This window comes from Pleurodeles waltl, chromosome 6 (genome assembly GCF_031143425.1).
Source record: "Pleurodeles waltl isolate 20211129_DDA chromosome 6, aPleWal1.hap1.20221129, whole genome shotgun sequence".
NCBI classification, from domain to species: Eukaryota; Metazoa; Chordata; class Amphibia; order Caudata; family Salamandridae; genus Pleurodeles; species Pleurodeles waltl.
In genome coordinates this window covers 268,335,973-268,359,509 of record NC_090445.1, presented here as the reverse complement: position 1 = coordinate 268,359,509, position 23,537 = coordinate 268,335,973, and positions in this window count along the sequence as shown.

Genomic DNA, 23,537 nt, shown 5'->3' with positions numbered 1-23,537 from the left:
TGTACCTGGTCATAACTCCCATGTACTCCTGCCCCTAGTCATTTGGATTCTGTTTTTCCTGCTTAAGAAGCTCAGTCCTGGATCTTTATATCCTCCTCACCCTAGTTATTGTCCATCAGCCCTTCTTGTTCTGCTCCCCTGGTTTATCTGGTTCCCAAGTTTACCTGTTCCTAATTCTTCTGCTCCTGTTCACCTTAGTCCATGTAGTTCTGATCATATTTCTGGTACTCCTTTGTCTGGTCCTCATGTATCAGGTCTTCTGGTGCTAGACCCACGGGCTTTGGTTCCCCTATTCCTCGTAGTCATCCGGGCCTCCTATCCAATCCTAGTCCTACTAGTCCACTTGGTCTCTTGGTTTGTCCATTCCATATTATTTTTGTCCAACTGGGCCTTGAACCCTCGGTCATGGTCCTCCCAGTAGTGGTCTCTTGAGCCTGCTCTTCCTTATTAGTCCGGCATTGTTGCTTCTAGTTCCCCTATTTCAGGTTATCTTTGTTCATGAAGTACTTGTTACTCTCGTTTAGGATCCTCTTTAGTGTGCCCCTTATGGACCTTCCGATTCTGGTCCCATTAGGCCCAATATGCCTAGACTTACTGGTCCTTTATATTCTTCCTGGTCCTTCTTATCTAGGGTTGCCAGGCCATGCAGGTCCTTTCTGGTCACAGTCCTCCTAGTCCTAGTCTATTTGCTTCTAGCCCCTTGGTCCTCCTTGATGTGATCTCTGTAGTCTTGGTCCTCATGTCTCTGGCCCTTCTATCTATTAGTATCCTGGTACTGGTCTCCTTGGTCTGTCTACCTGGGTCTACTACTCCTTGTCATCCTCGTGTCTCTGGTTCTGGTCAATGGTCTCAGCCCCTCTTAGCCCTCCTTGTTCTTATGGTCCAGGGCCTTCTGTTCCTTCCATCCCTGAATTTTCTGTTTCTTCAGGCCCTTGCCTACCAGGTCCCCATCCCCCTTTTCTACATCCTCTGGGCCCTTCTGACCATTCTTACCCTGGTCCTGGAACCCATAGTCCTAGTTTTCCTTACCCTGTTCCTCCTTGCCTATTTATTCCTGCTGCCCGTTGTCATTGGTATCCCTCGTCCTAATGGATTAGGTCTTCTTGGGCCTCATTCTTCTTGTCCTGGCCCTTATGGCTCTGGCCATCCTAACCCTCCTAGTGATCCATCTCCTAGCCCTTCTTCTCATCCTCCTCCTTCTGGCCCTACTCTTCCTTTTCCCTGCCCTGTCCACAATGACTTTTGTCAAGTACAGCCGTTAAATCTGTCCTTTTAGTTTTTATTTATTTAGTTATTTTTTTGCTTCCAGATTTCTTTTGCTGAGACAGCATAGTCAAGGACAAAAACGAGAGCTCACCAGAGACTGAATCTTGCCTGCTTAAAACACTGCAAGATGCACTGTGTAGCTGACTAAAATGTCAGCTTGGCTAAATGGGCTACTCGTGACACAGTACCAATGAACATCTATGCCAGATATTCACTCTGCTGGGTGACTAGTATTGTGTTTATTGAGTAGCCAGCTGGGTGAGTTTCTCCTGCAAATTCTCCAGATGCATTACTTATCTTTAGCTTCCACATTCCATAGATGCCCCATTACTTTTCTCAGTCACTTTACTTCCTGCAAGTGTCCCACTGTGCCCCAAAGCACCAATTGCCTACTGTAAATCTCCATTCCTCTGTGGTCCTGAAATCACCTATGTCTCTGCATTCCCTGTTTGTTGTTGCATGTTAACTGCTGCTATGCTGCCAAGTCTGCAATAATAAGGAAGCACAATGCTCATTAAGTAGAAGCCAAAGGCTAGGCCCTCCCTAAGAACCCGAAATGGAGAACAGCCCTCAATCATCAAAAGGAGGATCATCAGTATTAGAAAACATCATTTTCCAATAAATGTGTTTATTCAAAAATAATTGTATTGTTTTTCATTTGTAAACAGCTTAGGTTCATTCATGCATGCATCTTTGTACTTACTATTTTACATCCGTATATGCATTTTTTCGCCCATAATTCCTTTCAAATCTCAAGCATTGGCTGAGAGCAATCATTTTCCTCAAATTTCTGTGAGAGAAAGGTCCAGAAGCTGTGGGTTTCCTCCAAGTTCTTACCACCTGTTATTCCCATACTTCTCAGAATAAAAAATGGTACCCCACATGTGTAGCTAGGCCTTCCACTCATGATACACAGCACTCCAAAACAAGACATGGAAACATTAAAAAAACTGAGAGACAAATGACCCGATTTGGTGATGAAAACTTGTCAAGCAGTGGAATTGAGGATGGTGTTTCTTTTGTGGATGCCACAAACATGCTTAATGACAGGGAAATACCTAGAATATGCAGGGATCCACAAATTCCCCACCACTCAGTGTTTTTACCAGGGATGGTTCTTCTATATGAGCTACGGGGCTTGCCCCCCTTTAGTTTTCTGCCCTAAATTGTTGTGCCTTGAAGTTCAATATCTTGAACTTAATCTTGAAAACACATTGGTGCAGCGCACATGATGAAATGCTGATGGCCGTTCACAGTTTTTTCCCGGGGATGCTGTTGATCATGAAGCTGACGATCTCTGAATTCTGTGCAGTGTATCAGTATGAGTTCGATAAACCACTGCTCAAAATTCAGTTCACACCTTCCCACGCTATACTGCATACACTTGCAACAAAGCTGAGGGGCTCATTACGAGTTTGACAGGTAGCGGAGGCCGCCCGCTAAACTTGTTAGGTCGGAAGACCGTCAGTTCGCGCTTCTGCCTGCTGGCCCTGTTATCAGTTTCCCGCTGGCTCGTAATCGAGCCGGCGGCAATGTTGCGGGGCGTCCGGAGCAGCAGCATCCGTTGCGCTTTTCACTACCTGTATTTCAGGCAGTGAAAAGTGCTAGGGGGCTGCCCATGGGGGCCCCTGCACTGTCCATTCCTAGTGCATGGGCAGTGAAGGAGCCCCCTGTCTCCTCTAGAGCCACGGACACGGGCGTCGTAATGCCCCGGGCAGTGCTGCTTGCGGTCAGACCGTAGCACTTTCACCACCGTCATATTGTGGCTGTCGGTCCCCCGCATTGGCAGCAGTCTGACCGGCACCACAAGTCTGTCAGTCCTAGGACATCCAGATTCATAATGAAGGCGTTAGTCTGGACAGACACTGGAGAAGAGTGCTTGCTATAACCTGGCTCGCACCTCTTCAGCGCTTGTTAAATGGATACACTCTCCCAGGTCCCGACAGAAGAGAGAAGAGAAGTTATTAATCCCTCTACTGACCTTCGTTCTGATCCGATATCTCAGACAGCAAAGTCTCGTCAGCATTTGAGCTGAAATTATACTACAGTATTAGAGGAAATGTGTTGATTACTGACACGTAAAAATATGTGCCAGCTTCACAAGATTTAGCTTTTCTAGAACGTACAGCATGTATCAGGCAAAAGGAACATGTTTTCTTTTCAATCAATTTCAGAATGTATCTTATTAGTATAGACCTTGCAGGCAACAAATAAAAAAGCTGCATATTATTTGTTATTATTTGTGATTCAAAAGCAGGCGGGCATTTGTTAAATGTTCAACTTGAAGTTCTCCTTTTGTGTGAATATCAATATTTGGGTGCTTTATTTTACAAAGGAATATTCACAGGGATCATGATATGAGCTGACTTTATTTTTCTCTACTGAAATTCTTGGCAGACTATTTCACCACAGGAGATATTCTGTCATTTACTCCTCAGACTGTAAGCATTCTTCTACAAATATCAGTAGTTGGTGGATAAAAATCGAACATCCTGCTGCTCAAACCCAGATGTACATTTTTGTATGAGTATTTTTGCTGCAGGTGCATTAACCCTCTGAGTTCTCAATCTTACAATTTCAAACAGTTTTTTACAATTTAATCCTATTCAATGTAAGATAATTCAGTGGGTCAAGGGTCACAGCTCCAGTATTAGTCCGAGTCCTGGATAGGTGCACTCAGCCTTTCATCTTTCCAGTATTGATGAAAATGTGTAGCACATTTTTAGAATTAAAACGCAACTGTTTTCTGAATTAGTGCATTTGGCTTCCTTTAATCACTGCTGCTGGGCCTGAAGCTCCTGCAGGTACCTTCCTGAGGCTAACTATTGAAGGACAGTCCCCCCTTCCTTTTTTAAAAACATTGCCAGCTGAATATTCACCCAAATGCTACTGCATCATCATCCCTATTTGCCTTGCCCTCTGCATCAATTTCATTAAATGTGACACTCTTATGCACCTCTGTTTTCTATGTTGTATGCTTGCACACATTTTCTGGTAACTATGGACCATCTTAGCTCCAGGGAAGTTTGTTACTTTAGTTATTCTAAGGCTGAGGGCTGCTTGTTTCCTGTGAGATGAAACCTCTAATATTTCGAGAGGTGTGCCTTCTTATTTACTTATAGATTGTCCCTTATTACCAGTGTGAGACTCTCCTCATTGCTTGGGAGAGGGGGCCACTGTTCTTTGAGCAGGCTGTTTCATCAGTTGTTCCCTCGGAACTCAACTGGCAACGTTTTATTCCTCAGTCCCAAGTGATTGGTCTCCTTGCTCTGAGACGTATCCCCTCCTTTCCAGATAGACTGCATATAAAGATTGTCTTCCAAATGCTTCTTGTTTTTTTTTAGGAGTTGGATGTCTTTTGGGAGGTTAGCATTTGCCTTTCTATGACAGAGCCACCCCAGCTCTTTGCCTTCTTCTGTACCTATATTTGAGAATTGAGCACTTATCTCAACACAGTGGTGAAGCTCCTTAAGAGAACATCTGGAAGGTGCAAGAGGCAGGAAGTATATCCTGCCCTCTGAAAGTTTTGATTCAGACATGAGCTCAGAGGAATTTTTTATCACAATCGATTATATATGCAGGAATGTCCCTGTTCCTGGTGCCAGGATCACCATAGGTGTAAATCCTGGTAAACCCCAGCCATATGACCACCATTGGAACCGCTACAGATTGAAGAGAGCATTTACCTGATAAAAAGGGTGGTCTGGAGCCTAGGAGGGGCTTGAGACAACAATTTGCCTGGGGAGGTGGTGTTCCAGAGAACTGCCCTCCTTTCTGTGGGGCTCCATTGACCAGGAGTCGGATGCCTGATCGGTGGTTTCAAGCACGAACAGAGTTCAGTCATCGTGGGGCTGGGAGACAATTAAAAAAGGCAGCCAGAAGGTTTATCCCCGGAGGCAAGCAATCGAGGGACTGCCAAGGATCATCACAGGGTGACGGCAATGCAAACTCTGAGTGGGGGACCCCCTCCAATAACATGGGGTGTGCTCTGGCCCCTGGGCCAGTGAGCAGATTGGTGGACCCCCACTTTGACTGACCTCCTGGGCCCTCCCCAGGAACGGAGAGTATCAGCACCTTTGGGCAGGAGGAGTGGTAACCTACAATTCCCAGCAGGTGAGGACCAGTCCTGGGAGCAGCGCGACCTCCATAATTGAAGTGCTGCAAGCCCGCGATTCCCAGCAAGGTCGGGGGGCAGTCCTGAGAGCAGCACAACCCCCATAACTAAAGTGCTTGTAGCTTATGATTCACAGCAGGTAAAAGCCAATCCTGGGAGCAGTGTGACTCCCACAATTGAAGCAATGTTTTCTCCAGACACGAGGAAGGTAGTAGGGACTTCACAAGGAGGCCCGCTTATGAAGATGGGAAAAAGGCTCAGAGGCCGGTAAGTCAGCTTACTTCTTTGATCCTGTTTTAGCACTTGCTCCCTTTTACGCAGCCTCAAACTGATCCCTGTTCTCTCCCCTGACCAGCTGTGGCCCTGGGTGGTGCTTGCTCTCCCTAGAGAGTCCCCAACTACGGCGGACGGTTGAGGTGGAGTGGGGCTCCTTTTGTGGAGCTGTCCTGGTACATTTTTGTCTAGCTCCACGGAGAGTGTCCATTTTAGTTGCTCCTTGCAGACCTAAATATCTACCAATTAGAAACAGAAAGAGGATCATCCTGCACACAGAGCGGCAGTCATCTTGGATTGGTCAGCCACCTGCTACTCCAAACCACTACACAGCCCTACCATCCATATCAACCACCTATCAATATTAAAATGACCACTTCCACCCCCCCTCCTCTCACTAAGCTACATCCTGTAGACGGGTTAGAGCCACCTGATCATACAAGATTTTGAGAAGTAACTTTGAGACCTCTTAACGGCAGCCATCATTGACTGGTATATCACCAGCCACTATATATTTTCTCATACCAAGTACTAATAACTTGAACCTCACTGGCGAGATGCTGATCTTATAGACACCCCAAACCGATCACAAAAAGAATACAGTGTTTATAACCTGAAGCTACAGAGAATCAGCTTGGTTCCACTTCCACTTCGTCCCCGGCAGCTCCCTGGAGATACTAATACATGTATCCTCAGATCTCATCTCCTGTCCTCAAGGTCTCAGAGAGACCCCCATATAACTAAGAACATGACAAAATCATGTCAAAAACTGCAGGCTACCACTGAGGGCTGGCTTTAGGGTGGTAGCAGCAGCGTGGCCGCACCGGGTGCTGACCTGGATGGGGGGGGCACTGACCTCAGGGGGGCGCTGTGTTTAGCAGTGACTGACGAAACTTGGAATTTAATAGCACCTGCTGAAAAGTTCCTTGTGCGTCCAGCCTTCAGGAAACAATTAAAATGTCAAGATACCTCTTGTGAGTAATGTTCCTGCTAGGGAGACAGATGGGAGTTTTGTCGAGCAGCACCTTTGTCTCGACATAAAGTAGTGCAGAGGGTTAATATACCTGCTGTACAAACCCATAAAAGAGGCGCAACCTTAGATGCCAATTCAGCTCATAATGAAGCGATAAACATTAACAACATGCTTCCAGTTGACTGGTCAGATCATCACATCATTCATCATTCATCTCACATCAACCAAATGGAAGCAACTCCTAACTGATCTAGAAAAACGTCCCAATGGTCTAGAAACCTCAATCAGATCCCCCTAACTGACCTGAAAGAAACAACGTCATCTCTACTTCATCCTCCTACCGACAGCCTCACAACAGATGAAATTACAATTTAGTACAACTTGACTATGAAAACTGCCCTGGACCAGGTAGTCCCCCTAAAACTTAAAAGGGTCAGAGACACTCCCTCAAGATCCTGGTTCAACAAAGACTTTATCGTGGAAAGAGCTGCTGAAAGACTCTGAAGAGCTAACCTGACCACAACCCACCTATAGCTCAGAAGTGAACGCAGGAAGTACAAAAATCACATCCTCAAAGAAAAAGACACCTTCTTCCGGAATGCCCTAGATAAGGCAAGAAACCACCCCAAAGAGCTTCTTAACATCATCAAAAAACAATCCTCCAAACAACTTGCCAAATAATTTGATGACAAAATCTCAAAGATCAAACTCTCAAAGGATTGCCACTTGGGGACTTCTGCCAACAACTCTTCTCTCACAACACAGATAAACCCATTCCCAACACACTGCTCGATCCCCAAAACAGTGGCCTACCCCCTTGTGGCTAAAGGTTTCACCCAGTGCCCAAGAGTTGGAAGACGTTTGGCCCTCTCACTGAGGAGGCCTTAACCCCTCTGTGGGCCAAAATAATAAATGGCTCCCAGACAATGAAATCATACTTGACTGCCTCAAACAGGGCCAAATCACCACACTGCTAAAAAAGAACAGGCACAGACCCGGAGGACCTCAACAATTTCAAGACCACATCCAACATTCCCTTCCAGGCAAAAATTCCAAGAAATGTGTTCTCTTCCGACTCAATTAGCACATTGACACTAATAACCTACTTGACTCACATCAGTTGGATTTCAGGAAGGGCTGCAGCATGGAAACACTTATACTGAATATAGCAGATGCCATTCACAACTCCCTAGAGACAAACAAATGCTGCTTGCTCGTCCTCCTTGACCTATCAGCATCAGTTGACATCGTCAACCATAAATTACTTTTATACACCCTATAGCAACAAATCAGCCTAGAAGGCACAGCCCTCCAGTGCTTCACCTAATTTCTGCATAACCGCTCCTAACTCATAAAAATAAACAACTTGACCTCTGACATCTCCACCATCACCTAAGGTGTCCTACATGGCTCAGTCCTCTCACTTACACTGATCAACATACAGATAGAACCCCTCACCGCAATACTTACACAAGCAAACATTGTCTACCACCCTTATATGGATAACACCCAGCTTTATCTGGGAATTTACTGTCTAAATGACATGCACTGCTGTGGGCCTTCTGTCCTTTTAAAGGCAGGCTCATAAAAGTTCATAACTGGCTAACTCACAACCACCTCAAACTCAACCAAGAAAAGACAGAGATTCTTGTGCTGTTAAACAATGGCCAATTACCGCAGGTCCAAGAATGGCTACACAACCTGAACGCTCAGAACTACAAGCTGACTCTGTCTCACTCTGCCAAATCTCTGGGGATCACACTGGAATGCAGTCTGGACATGAGCACCCACATAAGGTCCAATGCAAAAGGCTTTTTCTTTAACCTAAAACTTCTCAACAAAATTAAGACTCCCCCGCCCCCCTTCAACTGACCTAAAAACTGCTATGCAAGCTCAGGTTTTATCCAGACTTGACTTTGGGAAACCACCCTCAGTATCGCTCCAAAAGCTCAACTACGTACCCTGAGAACCATTATAAATGCAGCAGCAAGGATGGTCACTGGATCAAAGAGATACAATCACATCTCTCCCTTACTAAATGATCTAAATTGACTACCAATCGAAGCACCCTGCAGCTTCAACACTGCTTGTCTCACCCGCAAAAATCTAGAATTCTTTCCCGGTACATATTAGAATTTAACCCTTCTTCGTGAGCTTCAAGAGACAATTAAAATAACTCCTCCTAAATCAACACCTTAACCCTCTGGGAAATTACTCCTGGCGGCACCCTGAAAAGAATACCTCATTAGATGCCTGTCTCCCTCAAGATCTACTCAATGATTCACCTCTCAACACCACAAGTATTCTGTATTGTGATTAACTGATAATGATGTGACTCTTGATACTTCAATTATACTGTAATGTGATTAACTGTAAATCTGCCTTATGATGCTGTAAAGCGCATGGATACCCTCGGGTCTTGCCAGCGCTATAATAAACTTGTTAAATAACTAAATAAATAAATTAATCTCTTGTTCTGTAGCAGCTATTGGGGAGTTAGTGGGCTTTGTGGTTTAGCAAGGATACCTTAGGTTCTAGTGCAAGCAAGTAAAAGGGCTGGACTTTTCCTGTTTGGGCAGCTGTAAATAATCAAAACTGGAATACATTGAGCCAACCAGGCATTGGGTATCTGCTGCACTACTTACAGATATGCAACTGGGTGAGCAAGGCTTTGCAGATGGACTGGGATGAGCTTTCCATGGTGAGCCCACCTGTTTCCATGACACTGACCTGGGAGAGCAGGAGAAGCTCCTGCAGCACTGCCTACTGAGATGAAGTGTTGTGCAAAACAATTAATTTAAAGGTGTCTGTAACTTGTCCTCTTTTAATCTGACTACTCAGATATCAACATTTTAAAATTATGTCAAATTGTATGCTTAAATGAGCATATGCTCTTGAACCTACCCAACAGTCGTCCTTTTGCAAGATTTCCACCATTATCCTTTTATACATGGAAATCATTAATAATTATGGAGCCTAAGTGTATGTCTAATCATTCTGAAATGTTAGTTACTATCAAGTCTAATACCTAAAACTGAGAACTGAGTGCAAGCGCAAAGGGGTTTGCAATACTACATTAGGCTGCATTAGGGAATTCTATTAAAAAAAAGCTATAGACCATTGTATTTTTTCAAGTGTCAGGTCGGTTTCAGAATCCTGTCTAAAGCAGAGAATTGGGTCAGGGTTTTTCCTCCAGTGGTTGCAAGCCTAAGAAAGAGGTGGTATCAGCCAGAGGATCCACCTGGAGGCAAGAAAACTGATTAAATAAATAAATTAATGGGAAAATTACAACCCCAACACCTCTTACCTAGCTACCCACAACTATAGAAGGGTCTGGCTTTCTTGGCTAGCTAGGTGTTGCAAAACCATCCTTTTGCCCTTTTTTCTTTACTGACTGGTACTGATGGTAACTGACTCTGGCTGCGCCCTGAGCCCAGCTAGCCAGGCCTAACCATTTGTATGATAGCCACTATAAGTCCCTAGTAGATAATCAGGCAAGCGAGTGCCAACTAACTACAAGACCCTAGTAGATACAATGGCATGGAAGTTGGAGGCCTAGCAGTTCTGCTGCCTTTTGCATGTGGGTACTGTTGGTGGTTTTCTGTCATTTTTAAATGCTGCCTGACTATGCAGACTGCATTTAACTGGAATTGGTGCCTCAATTCGAATTTGGTGCTTTGGGCACTTTAAAAGGTATAATCTACATTATTTGTACATACTAGGTACCCCCTATGTGTCCCAGGGGTGGGGGTCATGTAACTATAATCAGGGTCATTATAAGAGATATATTATAAACCCTGGTGAGGAAAACTACTCATTTCATTTTTCCCTCATTGTCGATACTGGGCGCCATAGGTTAACATTGCAATATTGTATTTGGTTGTAACTATTGTTAGGAAAGGAGTAGAAATGTCATTCCGGGACTTAAAAGATTTATTTTGATAATTCCAGCAATTTGCCATTGGTGAATTTATCATAACTTGTACAGAAAATAATTTATGAGTCATTTCTTTCTGTAAGGCAAAATCCAGCCTTTTGGAGGTCCCCCCTGATTTGTCAGTGCTAACAGGTTTAGCAAGGTTGCTTTGATTTGGTGATAAATGGCTGTCCAGGAGAGAGGCTATCTGCTGACGGGAGCTCTGCAGCTGCACAGGAATGCCAGAGTAGGTAGAGGGGCAATATACCATCCAGTCTCAAAGAAGAGCAGTACAGGCAGGGTATCCCACACCCTGTGCCCCTCAGCCACATACCAGGCTTAAGGAAAGAATTTGCTGATGTCAGGAGGAGGAGATATATGAAAATGAGTCACAGTGGGAGCTGGTTTAGTTAGTGCTGACTGCTATGCAGAAATTAACAGCCATCTTGGATTTTTGAAAAATTTTGCTTTCTGGGACAGGAATAGGACACACTTTGGAGGAAGTGGTCATGCACTTGGGTGTCACCCTGCATTCTATTGGTCAGGGGTGCCCCCATTCTTGATGCCCAAGAGCTGTGAATAAATATGTGCATAGCCTCTCATTTCTGCTGTCTAAAAATACAGGAGAAATAAAGACTGTTCTGCTGGAATCTGAATCTACACCCTTGGAGTGCACTTCTGAGTGAACTGTGCCTGTTGCACAATCTGGTACAATCTGGTACAACAGCCCTGGGTACTGTGCCTTGCTTCAAGAAGGAGTAAGGAGTGGAGTCCCTGCAGCTACAGGTTAACAGAGCTTCAAATGCATCATCTCCAGCAAGAGTCCCCAGCCTGGTTTGCAACCAGTGGACTTTCAAGGATTTAGCCAGGTGCATTGGGGGAATTGTGGTCCCAACCTTCCAAGGACTATCCAGGACATTCCAGACCATTGGATATGTGTTTTACACCCTTTAAACCTGCAAGTAGGACTTCAGGAAACATCCCCTGATGTTTGGAGGAGTTTGGAGAACTTTTGAAAAAGCTCCAAGAGGTAAATGACTCGACCTGGAAAGTCAAGCAGGCCAACCCTCATCGGTACCCGGCCTGGATTTCAAGTTCATCCCACTGAAAATCTCCAGAGGTCAGACTTCCAGGATTTCACCGGGAGCTCTGTGAAAATCAAGCCAGAAAACCCTCACCAAATCCAGCCTGGTGAAATGCATCAAGGGCCCTTGGAAGAAAAAGATCCAGAAAAGTTTCTAAACGTGAAGGAAACATTTTGACTGAAGCCTCCCGCTAAGTGTATCCAACCAGGGCTCCATCGTGGTTGGCCTCAATCTTTGACTTTGTCCTGCTTTACCATGATCAGATGTCCCAATTTGGCGCTTTGTGTTTATAAGCACTAGAAGGTGTTTGTTCTGTAAAAATTATTTTCTCCAGTTCCCTATATTAGATTTTTGCCATTTTGTTTTCTATTTACTCACAAAAATATCATCTACTTTTGTAAATTGGTATGGGATTTATATTGCGTGTTGTGTCTTACTTATTTAGTGTATTGAGTTTTTGAATGCTTTACACTCTTGTCTCCTAAGTTAGGCCTGCCTGCTCGATTACAGCTACCATGGGTTGAGCAAGGGGCTAATTTACTGAGACCTTTGCTGACCCTATATTGTGTTAGTGGCCTTATTGCCAGTGGTAGGTTCATACTTACCACTACCAATAACCCACTTTCCAACATTTGATGTTCAGTGGTGTGGATGAGGACATGTGTTCAAGTTACACTATACAGTGTTTAAGTTAAGACTAGTATAAATCTGCTAAATTGCCTTAGAACAAAACTTTTGTTGTTGGTCATTTTTAATCCATTGTTTTGAGTTTTATTAATTTGTTCTATGTCTGATTGATAGTTGTTGTGACCCAAAATTAGGGATACCATGGAGCCGGACCTGACTAAAATGACTGTGTGGCTGAGCTTAGGGTTTTGTGTAAGGCTAAGTGGCTACCTTCTACTAACAAGATTAGGAAGGCAGCTTTGGTTAGTTTCTTTTCTGAAATATTTTATGAGTCTTATTTTTGGCCATTTTTAAAGACATTGTGTTGAGAAATGTACTATATTACCTATTATTTTTACATCTCAAATGGGCACTCACTCATTTGCACTCAGGTTAGTTCATGGTTTCATTTTATGCCCCCCTAATTTCAAATATCACCAGCCATCACAGAAAAGGAAAAATACATACCAAGGGTCAAAACACAAACAGGATACTGCATGGGAGGTCAACTCAGCAGACAAAGCAGAAATAATAGGTGAGAGCTCATTATCAGTTATGCATTTATGTGACCATATTCTGACAGAGGATGAGCTGTCACTTTTGGAATTAGGTCTGTCTTTTTATCCTGTTAATGATATGGATTATTATAGAACCCGGATTGATACTTTCCTTTTCATACACAAATTGAAACTTCTAAATGTTTTTAAACAGCAAGAGAATAAGCAGTAAAAAGACCCTCCTTCTTGTGATATGTTGTCACTAACTTGTGACGGTTTATGTTTGGGTGACATAGAGGGTCTGGCTGCACTGAGGGAATTTGAATTTGGGTGATGTGGATTGAGCAACTGAGAAGGACTTGTTATGTGATTTGAATTTAGAACTTGAAAGAACCTCATCAAACCCTTTCAAATCAAAGTCAATATGTAACCCCATGACACCTCATGATAACATTGATATTTTCCATGATGGAGTGGTGAAAGATCTTTTTCATATTTAGAAAAGTTCCCACGCCCACCAACCTGATAATTTAACACAAAAATAAAGGCAGGCAATCAAGACGCTAGGGCAGGATCCCAGTATTGTTATTAACCCCAGCCTTCAGACAAGGCCTTCCTAAAAGGGTTTCCTGGCCTTGGATCGCAGCTGTGCTGCAATCCACTGCCAGGAAGCCCCAATAAATGGCAGAGATTACATTTGGAGAGTGGGGGGGTTCGGCCCTAATGGAAATGGGCCGCCCCTTCCCCCGGAAGCCTTATTAAAAAAAAAATACATCAGTTTACCCCTGTGGGGGGCGCAATCACCACCCCAGGGGTAAACAAAAAAAAAAAAAAGTAAAAAAGAAATTGACATGGGGTCGCCCGTAAGCAGGGCTGACTACCTGTGGAGAAACATTTTTGATATAGATGTGTGGTTTCCCTGGGGGCCACAATTGCCCCCCCCAGGGAAACCATGGCCCCCAGGGAAACCACACACACCTCTATAAAAGTGATCTCTTTACGTATATATATGGAGATAGAGAGAGACACTCTCTTCCTAAATATATATATATATATATATATATATATATATATATATATATGTGTAGTTTTTTTTAATCTATCTGTCTATCTATCTATCTATCTATCTATCTATCTATCTATAGCTTTCAGGTAGCAACAAAAATGTCAAGATAATTCTTGTGATTATGTTCTTGATGGAGAAAGAGATTGGACTTTTGTCTAGTTGCAGTTTTGACGCCATAGAGTAGCATAAAAGTTTTATATGCCTGCTGCAAAGAGCAAATCTCTATTTTATGTGAATTGCTGAGTGGCATAGTAAAACCAGCCATTACCTGTGCTTTAAAACAAATGAAATGTATGTGTGATGGGGACTATGGAGAGATGAAGGACAAGTTTGCTGGGTGGTAGTGAGGAAATCCACGGAGGAGGTCATGGCAGGGGGAGCGGCAAAAAAGCTTGTCGCGCTGGGCGCCACTGGAGATAAATGCCGTGATGATTGGTGTGTGGCAAGGTGAAGTAAAAGTGTGTCTTTTTTTTCAGTGTCTTCAGAGAACCTGCTGATTGAGGGAAGAAGTGCAGGTTGTGACTGACATTTACTGATGCACACAACACACACACAGCCACTAGCAATTTTTCAGTTGGCGGAGTCAAATCCACAACACCTCTTCCAGTGATTCTGAGGGAGACGATGAAGACAGTCGTGCTGTCCCTTCGCAAGCACAGTCTGTACAGTGGGTCAACAGCGTGTTAGCCCAACCCAGAGGGCAGGTGTGTGCAGCAGCAAGCACAGACAGAGTGCTCTCTTGGCAGCCCCCCAATTTAGTTCAGCCCCAAAGTCTACCTTTTACCAGTGACGCTGGTTGTAAAGTCGATACGGCCAATGTTTTGCCAGTCGACTGTCAATCTTTTCTTGGATGTTGACTTCCTTCAGAAAATTGTACAGCAAACACATTTGTGCGCAGAACAATTTCTAGGGGAGTATGGAGGCACTCTAGGGCCCCTTTCTAACGCACACCATTGGACTCCCACTTTGCAGGTGGAGTTGAAGATATTTTTGGGCCTTAAGCTCAAAGTGGGGTAAATGCAGAAAACCACCTTGCAGTCCTACTGGACGACATGCACAGTATGTGTAACCCCCATCTTCACAAGGTACATGAGCAAAAATAGTTTTTTGCTATTGCAAGCACATGCTGCATTTCAATGACAATTCTACTACATTGACTTGGGGGACCATCCAGATCATGACAAAATTCGGCATGTCGTGAAACATTTAATTTCCAGGTTTCCAGAGATCTACACTCCTGGAAAGAATATAGCAGTCGATGAGTCCTTGATTCTGTACAAAGGGTGGCTGCGGTTCAGGCAGTACATTGCGAGTGAAGGAGCTTCCTTTGGCATCAAGCTGTACATGCTGTGTGAGAGCTCCTCCGGCTATGTGTGCAGCTTGAGAGTGTATAGAAGGAAGGGTTACACGCTAAACCCTGTAGGTTTCTCTCCAATGCTAGGGGTCACAGGGAAGATGGTATAGGAGCTTGTCCAGCCACTCCTTCACAAAGGTTATAACCTTTATATGGACAATTTCTATACAGAAGTAGAACTGTTTAGTGAGCTCTACAAAGCTGACACTGTGGTCTGCGGGACAGTTTGTTATAACCGCAAAGGAGTTGTTTACAAGAAGCTTCAGAAATCCCACAGTACTGTGTTGCATTCCAATGAACTGCCCGCAGTCAGGAACTTGGATAGGCGTGCTGTATATGTGCTCTCTACAATTCATGATGAGAGCACTTCCCCATCATGGTTTGGGGTCAGATGGGCGAAGACCACAAGCCCACTTGTATTCTTGATTACAATATGTGTATGCAAAACTGCTTACCCATCTGATCTAGATGACAACAATGCCTATGTTGTTTGTTTTCAGACAACCACACGAAGACCCATGTCTTTCCTTGACTTCCATTTTTCTGTGATTAAAAGCCTCACTGCTGGTACAGAAGCAGCAGCCTCCGCTTCATATATTCGGGAGGATGTGGCAAGGCTGCAGGAGCGACACTTTGCTGACTCATCCCTAAAACATCCAAAAAGGATCGTCCATGTTGTCGCTGTAAAGTGTGCTCAAACCATGGAAAGCAGCAGGAGAGTTGTTATTACTGGTTCCCAGTGCCCATCTCAGTCAAACCTCTGTTTCCCTACTTGCTTTACATTGTATCATACTAAAGCAAAGTTCTGGGAAATAGATCAAGGTGGAGCTGCTGTTGGGTAAACCTTTGAGTGGCTGTACATGGATACCGAATGTCCGTGGGCCACTGCTTCGTTAGGCAAGCAGCCACAGAATTTTAGTTCACCTTATTCAGGAAATAATGGATTTTCGTATGGCCTGCCTAACACCTTTCTCCACAGTCAGAACATGGTACGTGCTCTTTTCGATTACTGTGCATTATAGTCACCAAACTGCACATACTAGCGGACAGAACATATGCCACATTGTCACGGAGTACCCTGTGAGGCAAAATGTTAAAGACATGACTGAATTTCGAAGTGCTTGTTAGGGAACCTATGTATGCTACAAAAGGATCACCTTGATTGCCAACTAGAACCAAAGTAAGTGTAATAAGTCAAGCAAATGTCCTGTGGGTCATATTCACCAACACGTCTACTTGTTTGAATGTGTGCAAACTCAGTTTGTATCTTCATTTTCAAGGCAAAAGTAGAAGTGTTGGTGAATGAGTCCCACAGGATATTTGTTTGGCTTTTCACTTCAGAGACCTTAGGTAGTATTTACCATCATGTCTGCCTTCGTTTCAACTGTAGATATGCTCACTCATTTCGAGAAATAGGCCTTGCAAAGCATACTTGGACACCCCCAACTTGCATCCACAAACTTGAAGGAGTTGGATTTAGCACAGTTAGTGCACTGATGGCGCATGAAAGATGTGTTGTCTTGAGCTTTAAGTAGCTAATGGCAGAAGACATTAGTATAGGTTGACTTGGCAATTATACAGGATTAGTCAGGACTCTGATGAGGACAGAGACACGAACGGGTAAGAAAAACTTATGGAATGTGTGCTTTCCCAGGGACATTGCACAGGTAGAAGGCAGATATTAAACGTAGTACAGGTACACATCATCTAGAACTATGGATGCAATCCCATGTGTGCCACGCGGGCACTGAAGGACAGTGACACTTATGGGTCAGTGTTTGACCTGCTTGCCATGTTCATCCTCCATCAGAACTTAGTAGATATTGAATTTGCTGTGTGAGAAGTGCATTACAGTCACAGCACGGCACATAATGGTGGATGGGACATATGTTATGTTCTCACAAACTACCCCGTGTGCCAAACACTACCCTTCTTCATAGTTTATGCCGTTCTCTTTGGGGTACTTTGTGAAAATTCCCCAGCATGTCTGCCTTAGTTTCAAAGGTATATATACTAGTGCATTTCGAGGCATAGGCCTCTCAAGCTATACTCGGAAACCCCCAACTTGCATCCACAAACTGGAAGGAGTTGGATTTAGCACAACGAGTGCGCTAAAGGCACATGAAAAACATGTCTTCCTGAGCCCCATGTGGCTGTAATAGGAGCCATTAGTAAAGGTTCCTTGAGCATGCCTTTGGTAATGTTCAGGAAGAAGGAGGCCGTTTCTTGACAGGTGGTAAAATGTAGTCAAACTTATTCTGTCCTGTGGTGTATGAATGTGATGGGCTCTTGTCTTGAAGCGGTAACTTGATGTGAGTGCAGTGATTGGTTAGATTGGGCCCGTGGTCGACGGTATGAAAGTTTTGTGTGTTGTGCATGAATGGAATGTGAATGGACCATAAAGCGGTTGGTGCCATGAAGTGGCTTTATGACTCCCCTTCAGAAGGCTTGATTTCAATATTCAGATACTTTGATAAATATTCATGCTTTGAAACCATCATTTCTGGAGATGCTAAAACCAACCAGTGTGAGTGGTGGATTAACTTTAACATACTAGTACCAGTGGAGTCGAAAGGTGCCATACTTGCTTGGCCCTCACCAGTTCTCGCAAATCCCAAACTTTGCTTATTACAAATTTTCCTTACATTTCTGTGAAGAATAGTCCTGAATACCCTGCAAACTTTGAAATGTTGATTAAAAACACTATTTTTCCTTGCTTTTCTGTCACATAAACTACAGGAATTTGCTCAGATCTACAAAAATCCTACCAATGTTTCCCCACTTTTCCTGATAAAAACACAACCACACTTTTTGGGGAACACTAAGTGATAAGATGTTTGTGGATCCATGCATATTCCTGCAGTTTACTTCACAGAAATGCAAGAAAAAATAGTATTTTTATTCAGTGGTTTGTTTGAAAGGCCATCACAGTGATCGAATTCCATTACCAATAACCTTTTGCTTTCAAACATTCCCAGTCCTGAAGTGCTATATATATATGTATATATATAGCAAAACAAATATGGTATAAATACAGGCAGACCGGGACCTCTAATTATAAAGTGAAGACTGTGATGAGGACAAATAGGTCTTAGTGTAAAAATGATTGCAGGTAAGTAGTCAGAGCATTTTCTAGCAATAGCTCGGCATGTGTGACTTTTACTTTGAATTGATTGAGCTCACCTAGAGATAATTAACATTAATCAGAGCTGTCTTTCTACTGCTCGAAACCTCAGAGAGGAAGGTGAGAACATAAAGTGCCCGATTAGTTTGCGGACCATTAAATAAATCTGCTCCTGAAGTTTAACCTTCATTTTATATTGGAATGAATGTATCCTAAGTCAGTTTATGTAAACAAACAGCTCATGTGTCATTTTGTATATTGTGCTGCTTTATGCTGACTTCTGGTAGATTTACCATCCTTGGTGTCTACCGCTGCCTGCAACGTCTTTAACATTATCAGACACCTAGCCAGCTAATGAAATAGGCACTACTAAATCTGTCCACTGTGAGATTAGGTAATAACTGGGAGATTAGGAACTAATACACTAAATCAGGATATATTATGATTAGGAACCTGGCTCTTCATTTCATTAAACTTCCACCCCGGTTGCGTACACCTACTTGCAAACTGTCGACAGGTTGTTGTTTTTATTGTATTTGTTATTATTGTTACTAATGTTATTATTTATTTTTATGGCAATTATTGTAGCTCCCTCCAAAAACAAAAATCGAATGCTACACGCAGTGCAGTGGCACATCCGTTGCAGTGGGCTGTGTATGTAGCACTCTCATATGATAGGACTAATAACTTGTGGTACAAAAAAACACTAGTTAGCATACCAAGATCAGGAAGTTGGAAGGTTGAGTTGAACTTGAAAGGATTTCAAGTTTGTCCGAATTACATGAGGCTAAAGGTTACTTTGAAGAGCTTATTTGTCTCTGTATTTAAAGTTCTATAATGTATTGCTGTTGTAGATTTTTATCCTTCTTTATGTATTAGTACAACAGTAAAGTTGATTCATACATTACCTTTAATTTTATTTTAATTTTTTCTACTAAAATAAAGAAAGCAAGCATACCTGAACATAGATCAGACATTCACTGAAATAAGAGTTCCATTAAACAGTCCCCATCTCTATGAGCCAATCCTGGGTCCCACCAGAGTGGCACCTGTCTCTTAACTGGTAACTCATTGTGTGCCCTTAATTTCTGTACTGTGCTCAATTTAACAAATTATATTGCAAAGTTGATTAAATTACGTGGCTTAATACGGCACATTTTGTGATAGTATTAATTCATTATTTTGACATTTTTGCTTGTTCGAGCTGTCTGGGCAAAGGTTTCATTTTGTTACTTTTCACTTTGAACCAGTTCCACATCTGAATATAGCTATCACTACTTGGAAGGTGACCAGTCATCCTTTGCAAAGGACCTTTCACTGCGTGATAGCACACAAAGCAGCTTTTTTAGTAATTTTTTTATCTGTTTGAGCTAGAATGTTGTAAATGCAGCAAATTCATCATCTGAAAACTACCTGGCTGCAGAATCACATAGTTCCAGTGGCCCCACATACAGGAAATGGGGAAAGACTGCAGGATGTCAATGTGCTTCTAATGCACAAACAAAATGTCAGTAAATGAACTGTACTTATATTTCAACATATGTCAGAAATTATGAATTTAGAAATATAGCACATTTCCATTTGTAATTCTGAAGTGTGATGGAACCAAAGATTTCTTGGTGATGAACATGTGATAAATAGTGTATGGTATTGTATTACAGCATTTAGGGAGTCATTACGACCCTGGCGATAAGGTGGTGGTAACACCGCCAACAGGCTGGCGGTGTTCCGCCAGCACATATGACCGTGGCGCAATTGCTACGGGCATAGCGCCGGCCCCTCCAATACACCGCCAGGATTCCGCCTGGCGGTCATAATCCCCAGGCAGCGGTGCAAGCACCGCTGCCCTGGGGATTATGAGTCCCTGACCGCCAGCCTGTCCGTGGCGGTAAACACCGCCATTGAAAGGCTGGTGGTAAGGGGACTTGGGGTGCCCCTGGGGGCCCCTGCACTGCCCATGCACTTGGCATGGGCAGTGCAGGGGCCCCCAGGCATAGCCCTGTCGCACATTTCACTGCCCAAATTTCGGGCAGTGATATGCGTGACGGGTGCTACTGCACCCGCTGCACATCAGCATTGCCGCCGGCTCTATTACGAGCCGGCGGCAATGTTGATGTGACATTTCCGCTGGGCCAGGGGAAATGTCATAATAGGGAGACATGAATCCCACCGGCAATGGCGGTATTCTGTCCCCCGCGGCCTCGGCGGTCTTTTTCCAAGACCGCCGAGGTCGTAATGACCCCCTTAGTTTAGCACTTACTACCATTATGTGTGACACTGAAGTGCTTACTTACACGGGCAGCAAGGTACCCCATATAGAGTGGTGTGTGGTTAGAAAGGTGTTGTCTTTGTTTTATGATTCTATGGGGAATTGCTTCCATGGCATGCGTGATGAGCACGAGGTGCAGTTATTGTGTTATTAGAAGCATTGAATAGCAATTTTGTGGATAATGAGGTGTGAGAGACACATGCACAGTTTGTGTTTTTTTAACATCTTTTTAGGTCCCTCTATGATATTTCATCTGATTATAGTCTGCTTAGCTGGTTAGTGCACTGGGTTGTCTAATTGGAAATGTTGTATGCACTTGTAGACCTGACTGGAATGGCTGAAAGGAGAGAGAAGTGGAAAGATCTGCTGAGACGCGCATTGTTACCATCATCGAATATCTTTGTATCGTTGTGAGGTGTAAAGAAGCAGCCATACTGTATTTTTTTGAGGGCCTACAGTGCTGGACTATATGAAAGACCTCTCATTGACCCACAGTGTGTGACAGATCCCTTAATTTACTCCATGCCTGTGCATTTAGTGATGACTGGTTTATTGGCTGCCCAGTACTGGTGATGGATAGCCCTCGTAGTTATGTTTTTATGTGAATATAAGATGTGTAAGTTATAGTTGAATGAAGACTGCTGATGGTTATGGTATTAGTAATAGTTAGGGCTAGAAGTGTTCTGTATGAACATAGATAATTATATTCACCCCTGGCGAATCACTTGTACTGAATTCCAGGTCTTGGCAACTTTTACTGAAAAAGCAGTACCTTCCTACAGATTACTCATTATAAAATGCTGTGATGATAAATAGTGCAAAAAAACAATGATGTCCAATCTTGATTGGGGTCAGGGGATGAGGGCTGAAGTGATCTGCCTACATTCGTATCCTCCATCTTGTAATTGGGGAATTTTCCTGTGGTGGCAAGACTATGGCCCTCATTATAAGATTGGTGGTAAATGCCACCTACTGCCGTGCCGACGGCCACAAAATGACTGTCACCGCGGCTAACATCTGTATGCCAAATTATGACCACAGCTGGATTTCCCCCCACAAGAAGGGCGGAAATCCAGCTGTGGCCATACTGGTGGATGGTGTTAAGGTGGCGCTGCTACCACCAGCAGTGCCACACCAGTAGAACGCCGCCAGGCATATTATGACAAATAATATGGTCTGGTAGTTTTCTGCTGCCAGGTGCTGCTGGCGGTAGCAGCGTCCCGTCCCCTTTTGGAAGACCCCCTGGATACAGGTAAGTTGGGGTTCTGACAGGGGATGAGGGTGGGGGGTGTTGTGTGTGTGGGGTTTTGTGCTTGAATGTGTCAGTGTGTGCATGAATGTGAATGTGTGTAGTGTTGTTTGTGTGTGCACGTGTGAGAATACTTGTATGAATGGAAATGTGAATGTATGTCTGCGTGTCAGTGTCAATGTGTGTACGGATGTGTGCGAGAATGAATGGATGCATGCATGTATGAATGCGTGAATGCCTGTGTGAGTGTGTGTGTGTTAGACTTTTCATCCTTGGCATGGTCTCCCTTAACTTTTTGCCTCTGTTTCCCAGGTTGTTGATGTGTGCTGCATTCAGATTTTGATGTTTTGGTTACTCTGGGCACTTTACCACTGCTAACCAGTGCTAAAGTGCAAGTGCTCCTTTACAAAGTTTGTAAATAAGTGGTTTATCCATGAGTGGCATATTTGATTTATTGATAAATCCCTAGTACAGTGTACTAGAGGTGCCCAGGGCCTATAAATCAAATTCTACTGGTGGGCCCGTAGCACTGGTTGTGCCACCCACATAAGTAGCTCTGTAATCATGTCTCAGACCTGCCACTGCAGTGTATGTGTGTGCAGTTTTAACTGTAAATTCGACTTGGCAAGTGTACCCACTTGCCAGGGCTAAACCTTCCCTTTTCTAACATGTCAGACACCCCTAAGGTCGGCCCTACGTAGCCCCAAGGGCAGGGTGCAGTGTATGGTTAAGGTAGCACCTACATTAATGTGTTTTTATGCCCTGACATTGAAATATTGCTAAATTCGTTTTTCACTGTTGCAAGGCCTGTCCCTCTAAGGTTAACATTGGGGCTACCTTTAAATCTGATTAAAGTGTAGATTCCCTTTGGGAGCGGATGGACATATGGAGTTTGGGGTCTCTTAACTCAAAATTTGGAAACACATCTTTTAGTAAAGTTGATTTTAAAATTGTGTGTTTGAAAATGCCACTTTTAGAAAGTGAGCATTTTCTTGCTTATTCGATTTCTGTGACTCTGCCTGTTTGTGGATTCCCTGTCTGTGTCAGTTTGACAGTTGGGCTGGTTGCACCTCACACTAGACAGTGACACAAAGTGAGCTGGGGTGTAGCCTGCATATCCTGATGAGCCATCTGTGCTAGAAGGGAGGGAAGGAGTGGTCACTCACACCTGAAAGGGCTGTGCCTGCCCTCACACAATGCAGTCTCCAACTCCCTGGTGAGTGTCGGGGGCCTGGCCTGGGCAAGGCAGGATTTCATATTGAAGAGAGACTTTGTTTTGAAGTAGGCCTACTTCAAAGGAGAAATTGGGTATAAGAAGGGCACCCAAAACCACAGACTTTAGAACACTTCTGGAAACCACGAGGAACCTCTGCCTAGAGAAGAGATGAAGAGCTGCCCTGCCTGTGACTGTGCTTTGTGGAGCTATCCTGCAGTTGCTGCTTCTGCCAGAGTAAGAGGGCAAATACTGGACTTTGTGTGCCTTACATCTTGTGAAGATTTCCAAGGGCTTGATTTAGAGCTTGCCTCCTGTTGTTTGAAGCCTCAGGCACAGCAAAGACTTCCCTCTATCAGCACCTGGAGTCTCTGGAGAGATTCCTACTCTGCCCTGTGATGCCCATCCAGTTCCTGGGACCCTGAAAGGAGAAGCTGGCAGCCTAAGAGGAAGAAATCCACGCACAGAACGC